Consider the following 10,676-nt stretch of genomic DNA (forward strand, 5'->3'; position numbering starts at 1 on the left):
ACAGGAAACATTTGGCTCTCAAAAGGGTTTGCCTTTGTCTGGATGAAATGGTAGATGGGATGAGATCACGTATTGCCTATTTCTGATATAGAATCCTAGAGCTGGAAGAGACCCCCAAGGGCCATCCAGTCCAACCCCCTGCCATGGAAGAAGGCATAATCAAAGCACTCCCAATAGACAGTCTCTGCAGAAAATCTCCAGAGAAGGAGACTCCACCACACTCCCAGGCAGCGTATGCCACTCTCCAGGAAGTTCTTCCCAATCTTTTCAGTCAAATCTCTTCCCCTGCCATTTGAAACCACTGCTCTCTTGTGCCCTGGTCTCTGGAGCAGCAGAGACCTCCTCCTCTTCAATGGAACACCTTTTTAAGTCTTGGAACATGGTTCTCACATTCCCTTTCTACTTTCTCTTCTCCCATCTAAACATCCCTCAGGAGTAAAGAAGAAAGGAAGGAAGAAAGAGAGGAATATAAGGATGGATGCAAGGAAGGAAGGGAGGATGAAAAGGTGGAAGGGAATGGAGGGAGGAAAGAGAGAAGGAAGTATGAAAGGGAAGGAAGGATGGAAGGAAATAGAAGAAGGTAAGGAAGGGAGGGAAGAAGGAAGGAAAGAGAGAAGGAAGGATAGGATGGTGTGAAAGAGGTGGACCTGAGAAAAGATCCCAAGGGGCCACATCTGGCCCCCAGGCCTGGGTTTACCCATACCTGTCCTAGTCCAACATTCCCACACATGGCATCACATTGTCTGTTTTCGCTCCCCACCAGAACCTACACTTAATGCATGAACATCATGCTGAGGAAAAATATGTTGATGTGGGCTGCACGTCTGCTCTCAGATTATGGAAAGGACATTTTTTTTCAGGTTTATCACATTTTAAGAAGGCTCCAGCATATCATGTTGTAAAGAAAGTTCTCTTTGAAATGCCCATGCTACTTCCCTGTAAATCACATAAAAACTGTGTACAGCTTGAGTATTCCTTATCTAAAATGCTCAAGGGCAAAGGGTGTTTGGATTTGGGGTTTTTAAATTTTGGAATACCGATATTTGTCTATATGTGCACATTACACAATGAGATATTTTGGTGAAGGGGCCCAAGTCTAAACACCATGCTTCACATAACCTTACATATAGGGTGAAGGTAATTTTGTACAATAGTTTTCATAATCCATGCATGAAAAACAGTTCATGTACATTGAATACAAAGGGTCACCATCACAGCCATCTATGTGGATAATTTTGGAATTTGGACTTTTTTTCAGATTTCAGAATTCTGAATAAGGGATACTCAACTTGAATTTGCATTAGAATTTCAAATATTTCATGGGGTCAGTTGGGTTTCTATGGTCTTTGTCTCTAAATTTTAAATGCCTTGGTTCATTTGACATCAGCATGATTCTATAGCATTCCTATATTCCTGAACAACTGAAACTGTGCTAAATGAGACTTACTCAGAGGAGAGAAACATATTGCACTATTGATTAGATTCTATAAAGTTTCTTAAACTGGCCAACCCAGGATATTTTTACTTGCTACGTTCCAGACTTTTTGGACCACAACTCTTCAGGAACAGGAGTCCTATGCCAATTAATCTGAATGGCACCTTCTTGGAGAGCCACTGGTGTTGCAATGGGTTAAAGCCTTGTGCCGGTAGGACTGCTAACTTGAAGGTTGGGTTGCTGACCTGAAATCTGTCAATTCAAATCCGGGGAGAGCGCAGATGAGCTCCCTCTGTCATCTTAAGCTCCCCATGCAGGGACATGGGAGAAGCCTCCCACAAGGATGGTAAACACATCAAAAAAGAAAACATCCGGGTGTCTCCTGGGCAAAGTCCTTGCAGTCAGCCAATTCTCTCACACCAGAAGCGATTTGCAGTTTCTCTAGTCACCCCTGACCTTTTTTTAAAAAAACCTTCTTGAGGAATATTGGGCTAGATTATGTTTGTGTCTCATTTAAAACACCCCTATTTTTATTTGAAATACTATTATAAGAGGTGGATTTTTCTTGGCAGAAAGCAGGCAAGAGGGTTAACCACAGAGTGACATAAGGGAGACATGAAAGAAGAGCCAAATGTCTCTGTACAGGGTCAAATAAAGAATGACAAACAGTGGAGTTAAAATTAACTTTGAAAAGTGAGAGAAATGCCTGAGGTGCCAGATTTTCCTTTCATATATCACCAAATTAACTTCAAAATTAAACGAACAAACATGTTCTGTGGACTAGGACTTTTTCCAGGAATACAAAACTGAAGGAGTAGGCAGTTGTTTCTGAAAAATCTTGATATACAACATATCTCCACATGGGGGCAATATTGTTTCATAACAAGTCTAATGTGCCAACAATGAACCAAGTTTGATTTTGTAAAGTTTCCACTTCCCTTCAGAGAAATTTAGTCATGTGCTTTACAAAGCAATTCCAGCTCAGTGCAAATATAGATATTTTTTGAATAGATCAGTAATATTATAGGCTGGTGTAGAGACATTTCTGAATCAGTACTTGGAGGTATATATAGAGATGGTTAAAAAAAACCTTGAATTCTGATCAGGCAGAGTGAAGCAACCACCCCAAGCAGGAGAGATTTGGTCATATGAAGTGGCTAGTTACTCAAAGTGGTGCGTGTTGCATTTTTAATGTCAGATATAGAAAGTAGGGCTTTTCTGATTCATGTGCCAAAATAACCTGCCCAATCTTGGCACCAAAACATCTTGACATAGCTAGCATGATTATGATGTCTGTTACTCCATCAAATGTTGCAATATATCTAGGTCTGGTCTTGCCAACAGAAGGACATAGGCAGGAAAAGACTATTTAAACAATTGACGGATGGAGCTGGACCCCTCACTGCTTACTCTCAAACAATTATTTTTTGCATCTGGGTCTTTTCTTGGATGTTTTGATTGCAGCTTTGGGCAGGGCTGACTTTGTCTACTTTCAACCAATGTGCTTGTGATATCTCTCCCTGGGAATGTTAGAACTGGCTTCTTATATGCTCCTTCAGTTCCTCAACTTTGGATTTGCTGGTTGCATATAATATTGCTATATATGCACACACAGCCAGAATGGTGTTGTGGCTTGAAGGCTGGACTCTAGTTTCATCAACACTAATTCAGTTCTGCTTTGCATTATCCTGAATCAGTTTGACTCCTCTTGGGCAATGTCTACTCAGACAAAATAAAGTAGAATTACTGCTCAGCTGCTGCAAGGACTTCACATGATGCAGTTAAATTTACAGAACAACGGCTGCAAGTAATTGACATCAAGGGAACATGGGTTTTATATTGGAGCTTCCTGGATGCTCTAGAGCAGTGGTTCTCAACCTGGGGGTCCCCAGATGTTTTGATCTTCAATTCCCAGAAATCCTAATAGCTGGTAAACTAGCTGGGATTTCTGAAAGTCGTAGGCTAAAACACCTGGGGATCTGCAGGTTGAGAACCACTGCTCTAGAGTGATCCTGCAATTTCAAGGGCGAGGAACACTGGATCTACCCTGATCAACTGTCCACACTGCCAATACACCTTCTGTTGTGTCTCTGCCAGGAAGCACCTCTCTCCTAGGGATTTGCCAGCATGAATGAAAGACCTCCAAGTCATGCAGCCATCAGATCTTGCAGACAGGGGTGGTTCAACCATTAAGCAACCTAGGCGGTTGCCAAAGGCCCATCCTCTAGGGGGTGCTATTGAGGCACCTCTGCCCAAGCATGGACTTCCTGCCTCCACGGTCTGACCTGGCCTCCAACCAAGCCGCCCTGCTGCCCCCTTAAGGACAGGGAAACCATCCTGGCCTGCACCTGAGGGCTGTCTCCTCCCCGCCAAAGACACTTTCCCAAGGAGCCTCTGGCGACCCATCCTGAGGCAGGCAGCAGGACTGAGTGGTAAACTGGTGCTGAGATGGGTGGCTGCTTGTGCCATGCAGCCGCTTGGCCCTGCCCTGCCTCTGGCAGATGGGTGAGATGGGTGGGGCACCCTCTCCAACCACTGTGCATGCGCCAAGTAGCCGCATGGCGCATGCACAGTGTTCGGAGAGGGCGCCTGCCCATCTCGCTGTTCAGACCGCCTCTGGCAGATGGGCGAGATGGGTGGGGCGCCCTCTCCGACCACTGCGTATGCACCATGCGGCCGCTTGGCCCCGCCCTGTATCCTCAAAGGATATGGGGTGGGGCCAAGCGGCCGCATGACACAAGCGGCCGCCCATCTTGATGCCAGTTTACCTCTCGGTCCTGCCGCCTGCCTCGGGACGGGTCGCCAGAGGCCCCGGCAGGTAAGAGGCCTTCCTGCCTCCTCGGCCTATTCTGGCCTTTGTCCTTGAGGCCAGGTCGCTGGGCTGCCTGGCCATGTTCCAGAAGCATTCTCTCCTGACATTTCACCCACATCTATGGCAGGCATCCTCAGAGGTTCTGAGGCCTGTTGGAAGCTAGGTAAGTCGGGTTTATATATCTGTGGAAAGCACAGGTTGGGAGAAAGAGTTCTTGTCTGTTTGAGGCTAGTGTGAATGTTGCAATTGGCCAGCTTGATTAGTATTTAATGGATTTGCAGATTCAAAGCCTGGCTGCTTCCTCCCTGGGGGCATCCTTGGTTGGGAGGTGTTAGCTGGCCCTGATTTTTTCCTGTCTGGATTTCCCCTGTTTCCAGACTGTTGTTCTTTATTTAGGCTTTTCCTTAATCCCTCCTTAGTATCCAACATTTTTGCTTATCCAACGCTTTTATTTTTCAGTGATTGGTTTGGGGGGGGGGGATTCTGTTTGCCTACACTTAAAAATTACCTTGGGCCAGCCCTGCTTGCAGACTCTGGGCAATCATGGCTTCTGTGATTGAGTCCATCCATTTAGAATGCAGTTTTCCTGTTGTGACTGCACCTTCGGGGATTATGGTTGATGGGGATGGAATTCGAAGAGGAAGAAAAAACCCTCGTGATGAGGGTTCACTGGAGGAGTTGCGCAGGAAGCAACTTAGAGAGCTATATGGGGGAATCTTCTGAGGAAGATTCAGATGGGGAGATGGATGCTGAGGAACAGGTGGTGGCTGGGGAAGCGGGCACTGAATGGGCACAGCCACCGGAGATGTCTGGGGATTTGGGGTCTATGGATACTTCTGAACCTGGGGTTTCTGCAGGAGCTGATCCCAATTGGGATGCTTGGAGAAGGGAGGATGGTTCTTTAAGTGTTCATGGGGCTAAGTGTGGGCAGGATGATTGGGACTCCGACGAATTGCTAGGTACTCCAGATCCACGAGCTCTAGCTGTGTGGAGCTCAGACTCTGAGTAGATTTGGGACACCTGGTGTTTGGGTGTGAGTGTTTGGTCACCCAGGAGGAAGGGGAATAAAATGGGAATGTTTGGCCACTGCACTTTGCGTGTGGCAAGGTGTTGCTGAGGCGCCATTGGGATCTCTGTGTTTCCATGAAGACTGGACTTGGACTATGATTTGAATCTGCTGTTATCACCTAGCTTGGCTCTCGCTGTGTCTTATCGTGGACCTGTTTTGGATGACTGCACCCTCTTCAGACCTTGGATCGGAATTTGACCTTGCTACTGCCTTCGCCCTGTGATTGATGACTACTATCGGCTTTTGATTCCTGGCTTGCTCTTTGGACACCGCTGTTATCTCCTGACCTGACCTTGGAATCCCGGACGACGTCTTTTCACCATCCTTTTGGAGCCTTCGGCTTTATCCACATTGTGGAAGCAGTCTACTGCATTCTTAGTTTGTTTGTTTGTTTCCTGACCAATTTGGTGTTTTCTTTTGGAAACTGTTCCTTTGAAAACTACAGAGCCGGCTGGCAGGGCTTGGTCTCAGAAAGTGCAGTTTGCACTGTTTGTTTAGCTTTTTACCTGCTTGTGTTGCTGAATTATATTTTTGTTTGAACTGCTCTTGAAGCACTGATAGTGAAGTGTTTCAAGGTTTTTTCTGTGTTATCATTACTTTTTGGCTTATCTGCTGAATAAACTCTATTTTTGTTCGCTAATTGGCATCTGACTCTTGACATTTCCTCTTTCCATGCTATCTTCTACCTTACTAAGCATTATTGTCTGTTTTAGTGAACCACATATTTTCATATTATAACCAAAATTCAACAGTCTCAATTTAGTCATCTTGGCTACTAGGGAATGTTCAGGCTTGATTTGTTCTAGAACTCACTCTCAAACAGTTTTGTGGTATCTGTAGAATTGTTCCCCAGCACCACATTTCAAATGAGTAGATTTTCTTCCTATCAGGTTTGTTCACTGTCCAGCTTTCCCAACCATACATAGACATTGGAATTATATTAACATAGACAGTTCTAACTTTCAGTATTAAATACTATATCTTTACACATGAAGTTATTGTTCAGTTCCTTCATAGCTTCTATTCCCAGTCCTGGTCTTCTTATTTCTTAACTGCATTCAGATTAAGGAATGGGCCAAAGTAAGGACCATCTTGAACTATTTATATGTTTGCATAATCTACTTCAAAGTTATGCAAACCATCTATTGTCATTTTTTCTCTTTTAATGTTCAACTGCAAACTTGTCTTTGCACTTCCTTGATTTTCTTCAGCAATCATTCTACATCTTGCTATTTTCTGCTAATTAAAATAAATTGGGGGTTATGGGGGTTGTATTCCCACCCAGCACTATTTCCCTCCCCCTCCCCTTCCTCCGCCTAGTTGTAACAGAATGGGATAATAAACACCTGAGAATGACAAAGGGCAAAGCAGATTATGAGAGAAAAAAGCCTTGTGACATGGGGACAAGCTGTTGAGGGAAATGTTCAGACTGTATTTGTTCAGCCAATCAGCAGCTGCCGTGCCTGTGATGGCAACCTGCCAGTCCCACCAATGGTACTGGCCCATGGGATCGTCATTATAAAGTGGGACACCCACCCATGTTTGCTCTCTTCAAATTGCTGCCGAGAGAGAGAGAGAGAGAGAGAGAGAGAGAGAGAGAGAGAGGGAGGGGGGAGGGAAGGAGGGAGGGAGGGAGGGGGGAGAGAAGGAGGGAATGTGCCAAATGAATTTTATATCCTGTATATGATTTATCCCTTCTACATATTTAGGGAGAGCATCCTGCAAACCTTGGCATGCAAACAGGCCTGCTGCTAGATCAGATTAATAATTTTGAATTAAGCTGTAAAGCAAATGTCCCCATTATGCTTTAAAACCCACTAAGAACTGACACTTTTGGAGGACGCAGGAGAACATTTCGAGCTGAACAGCAGCATCTAAATAGCCTGAAGAGAATACAAGAGAGATCCGACTTGTGCGGCAATTTTGGATGTCAAAACAAGTTTCCTCGCTACCATGAAAAGCTATTTGGACTTCACATTTTTAATTAAAGTTTTAATTATCCCCAGAGTATTTTATTAGCTTTTATGAAGACAGCTGCTTTTTAGGCTATAAACCAAAGCTTTGCTCCGCTCCAAAGAGCAACTCGTCCCAGTTAGGAGTTTTGTTCTGAATAATTTTCGTCATTTGTAAATGGGGTTATTTAATTTAAACTGACATTTACCATCCCAATTTGATTGAAATGGCTTCTTTAAAAATTGCCAAGGCAGCAAATAACTTCGCATTGGGATTTTATGCTATTCTTAGATAAGATGGGAGAACCTCCCTTGGGCCCAATTTTCCTCTGCAGAACCAAAGCCCTGCTAAACCTGCCAGCCTCTTATTCATAGGCTGGATCCTGACCTCACCCAACCCTTTCTATTTCCATACCACAAGTGCCATATGACTGGAAAGGTCCCTGGAGAAATCAGTGGGCCGTTACTGGGGGCAGAATATAGCAAGTTGTGGGGTGCAAGTTTCTATAGAGGCTCTCAAATATTTTCATTTTTTAAAAGTGTGTGATCAGCATGAAATATTTTTCTTTGAAAATAAAACAAAACAATATTTTGTGATTTAATGAACAAATGGCGTAGTTAGTGTGGATACTTTGTTGTACAATGGTTACCCAATAATGAACTATAGTTGGTTGTGTCTGGCTTGTTCAAGTTCACTATCCTATTTGTGAGCATTTGTGTTTCAGTTCACTAAATCGCAAACAGCTGTGGCAGCAAAATAGATGTATTTCTGTCTTTCTATGAGCAGGCATCCTGTTGGTGACATTTGGAGGCTTAAGTCTCCCTTAAACCTGTATACAGTGTTCCCTCACTTCTTCGCGGTTCACTTTTTGCAGATTTACTGTTTTGCGGTTTTTCAATAAACTCTAAAAGACTATTATAAATCATAAAAATATTGCAACTTACAGCCTAAGGAAGGGAGGAAGGAGAAGCCAAAGGGAGAGAAAAGGAGCCCAAGTGGCAACGGGAGGAGAAGAGGCGATTTATCAACACATGATTGGTTGTTAAAGACTTAAAATAGTGTATAACTATTAAAATAATGTATAAATATTAAACTAAATATAGTGTCCCTACTTTGCGGATTTTCACTTATTGTGGGTGGTCCTGGAACCTAACCCCAGTGATAAGTGAGGGAACACTGTATATCTTTTCTTGGTTTTTGCAGAGGTTGATACTCCTTTCCAGCCGCTGCAACAACCAAAGCACTGCCCAGACTCACTGTTTAGCTGCCACAGCCAAAACTAGCCATTCAGCCACTGATGGAAGTAAGCATTGGCTGGGCAGAGAATGATTACATCATTTGCTGAAACCGTTGGAGGAGCCTGGTGAAACTAGGGGAATGATGTCATTAGTTTGCATCAGGCTATGGAGACATGGTAGAGTGACACTCTACCACCAGGCATTGCATGGCTGAGGGCAGAGGTGGCAGCAGCTAAAATAAGGGGAGCTGAGTCGAGCAATACAGCATAATTCAACCATGGAAGCATTGCATTATAATTTGTATTAAGTAGCTCAGCTTGCACGCACACACACGCATCTGCATGCACGTGCGCATACACACACACAATGTATATGTTAAGAAATACTTCAGCACAACTGCAGCAATGACTCTTCGGTGGTAGCAGGCTTATCCTTTGCACCTTCCACAAAGCCAAAAAATTACATGTTGTCTATCTCATATCTGAAATGCTTGGAACCAGAGATGTTTTGGATTTTGGAATACCTATAGGTGCATAGATGCACATTAGAATAAAAAAGAATAAATCTTTATTTTTACTCCACTACCTCCCCAGGGGGATTTGGGGCGGCTCACAGAAACACTAGAGTGCCATGTCTGAACCACAATACACAGTATACACATGCACAAATATAAATATAAAACAGCAATGTATGAAAAGTCCCATGAAAAATATAAGAATGATAAAATTTCTAAAATTCAATAAAATCTGTGAATAAGTTAACTATTAGCAATAAAGTGCGGAGTGGCACAATCGGGACATCAGGCTGGCCAGAATTACACAGGCACAAAGGTCTGCCGGAAGAGTTATTAAACTCGTCCAAAAGGCTTGAAGGGTGGGGGCAAGTCTAATTTTTTTAGGTAGGGAATTCCAGAGCTAGGGCGCTACTACCGAGAAGGCCTTCTCTCTCATCCCCACGTAATTGAGATGGTGGTGTGACCGAGAGAAGGGCCTCTCCAGCAGATCTCAATGCTCACGCTGGTTCATAGAAAGAGATGCAATGTGCTCCCCACCATGCTTGGACCTGAAGCATGTACTGAGATCTCTTGGAGATAAGGTCCAAGTCAAAACATAAAATATTTTAAATTATGTTATTTATAAACAAAAAGCAAAGGAGGTCACTATCTCAGCCACCCATGTCAACCATTTTGAATTGCTGAATATTTCAGATTTTGGAATTCCTGATAAGGGATGCTCAGCCTGTAGCATTAATATAGGATAATGATGGAGAAAATAACTCTCTTTTTTCTAGGGGATGGGTTGAGAACCACGTTGTATGGGGGACTCCCTGAGATTAATTTTACAAAAATCTTTTCAGTCATTTTAATGAATCAGTTCAAAATAAGTCATGAAATAAATTTCAGTCTCAGTCAATTTTGTTTGAATAATGGATATGGGTGTGCATTTGAGTACCATGCTTTAAATTAAAATGTAAAAATGAGAAAGTGAAAAATGTCTAAACCACTACATTAAAAATGTAGTGGTTTAGACACAGAAAAAAACAATACCGTATCCAGGTTTTAGTGATAGTAGCACTTGCTATTTTATGTATGCTGTCACCTAGCCCATTTGATTCAAAATTGGCTGAAAATCACTTTCCCGTTCACAAATCCACTTCCTTAGGATGGTGTTACCAGAAAAAATAGCTCATGGACTGCAATGCATATAGCTTGTAAAAAGTTACTTTAGAGGGGAGGGAAGAACCACACTCAATTCATGCTAGGCACAGTAAGGCCAATGACCAAATTCACAAAAGAGAAACATTTGGTGGAAGCTACCCTTATGAAGTCATCTTGACAGTAGATGTATACATTGTGCAAGCAAATATTGAATTTACTAAGAAATTGGAACAGGGAATAACACACATTTTCAAGGAAAAGGGGTATGAGGAAGAGTGTCTCTTTTATTTTTCTCACCCATAACAACTCAGGGTTGTTACAGAACCCATCTGCTCTGTAACAACCTGAGCTCTTGACTGAGCTTGTTCTAGTCTTGAAACCCAAATCAGAAAAATAGAAGTGAAATGGCTCAGGACTGGTGGCTTTAGAGTTTCCAGAGTGAAAACTGGGAGAGGGTTCCTGTATCTTTAATGGGTTGGTTAAATGAGGGCATTTTGGCAGGTTTTACTTGT

This window comes from Anolis carolinensis, chromosome 2 (assembly GCF_035594765.1).
Source record: "Anolis carolinensis isolate JA03-04 chromosome 2, rAnoCar3.1.pri, whole genome shotgun sequence".
NCBI classification, from domain to species: domain Eukaryota; kingdom Metazoa; phylum Chordata; class Lepidosauria; order Squamata; family Dactyloidae; genus Anolis; species Anolis carolinensis.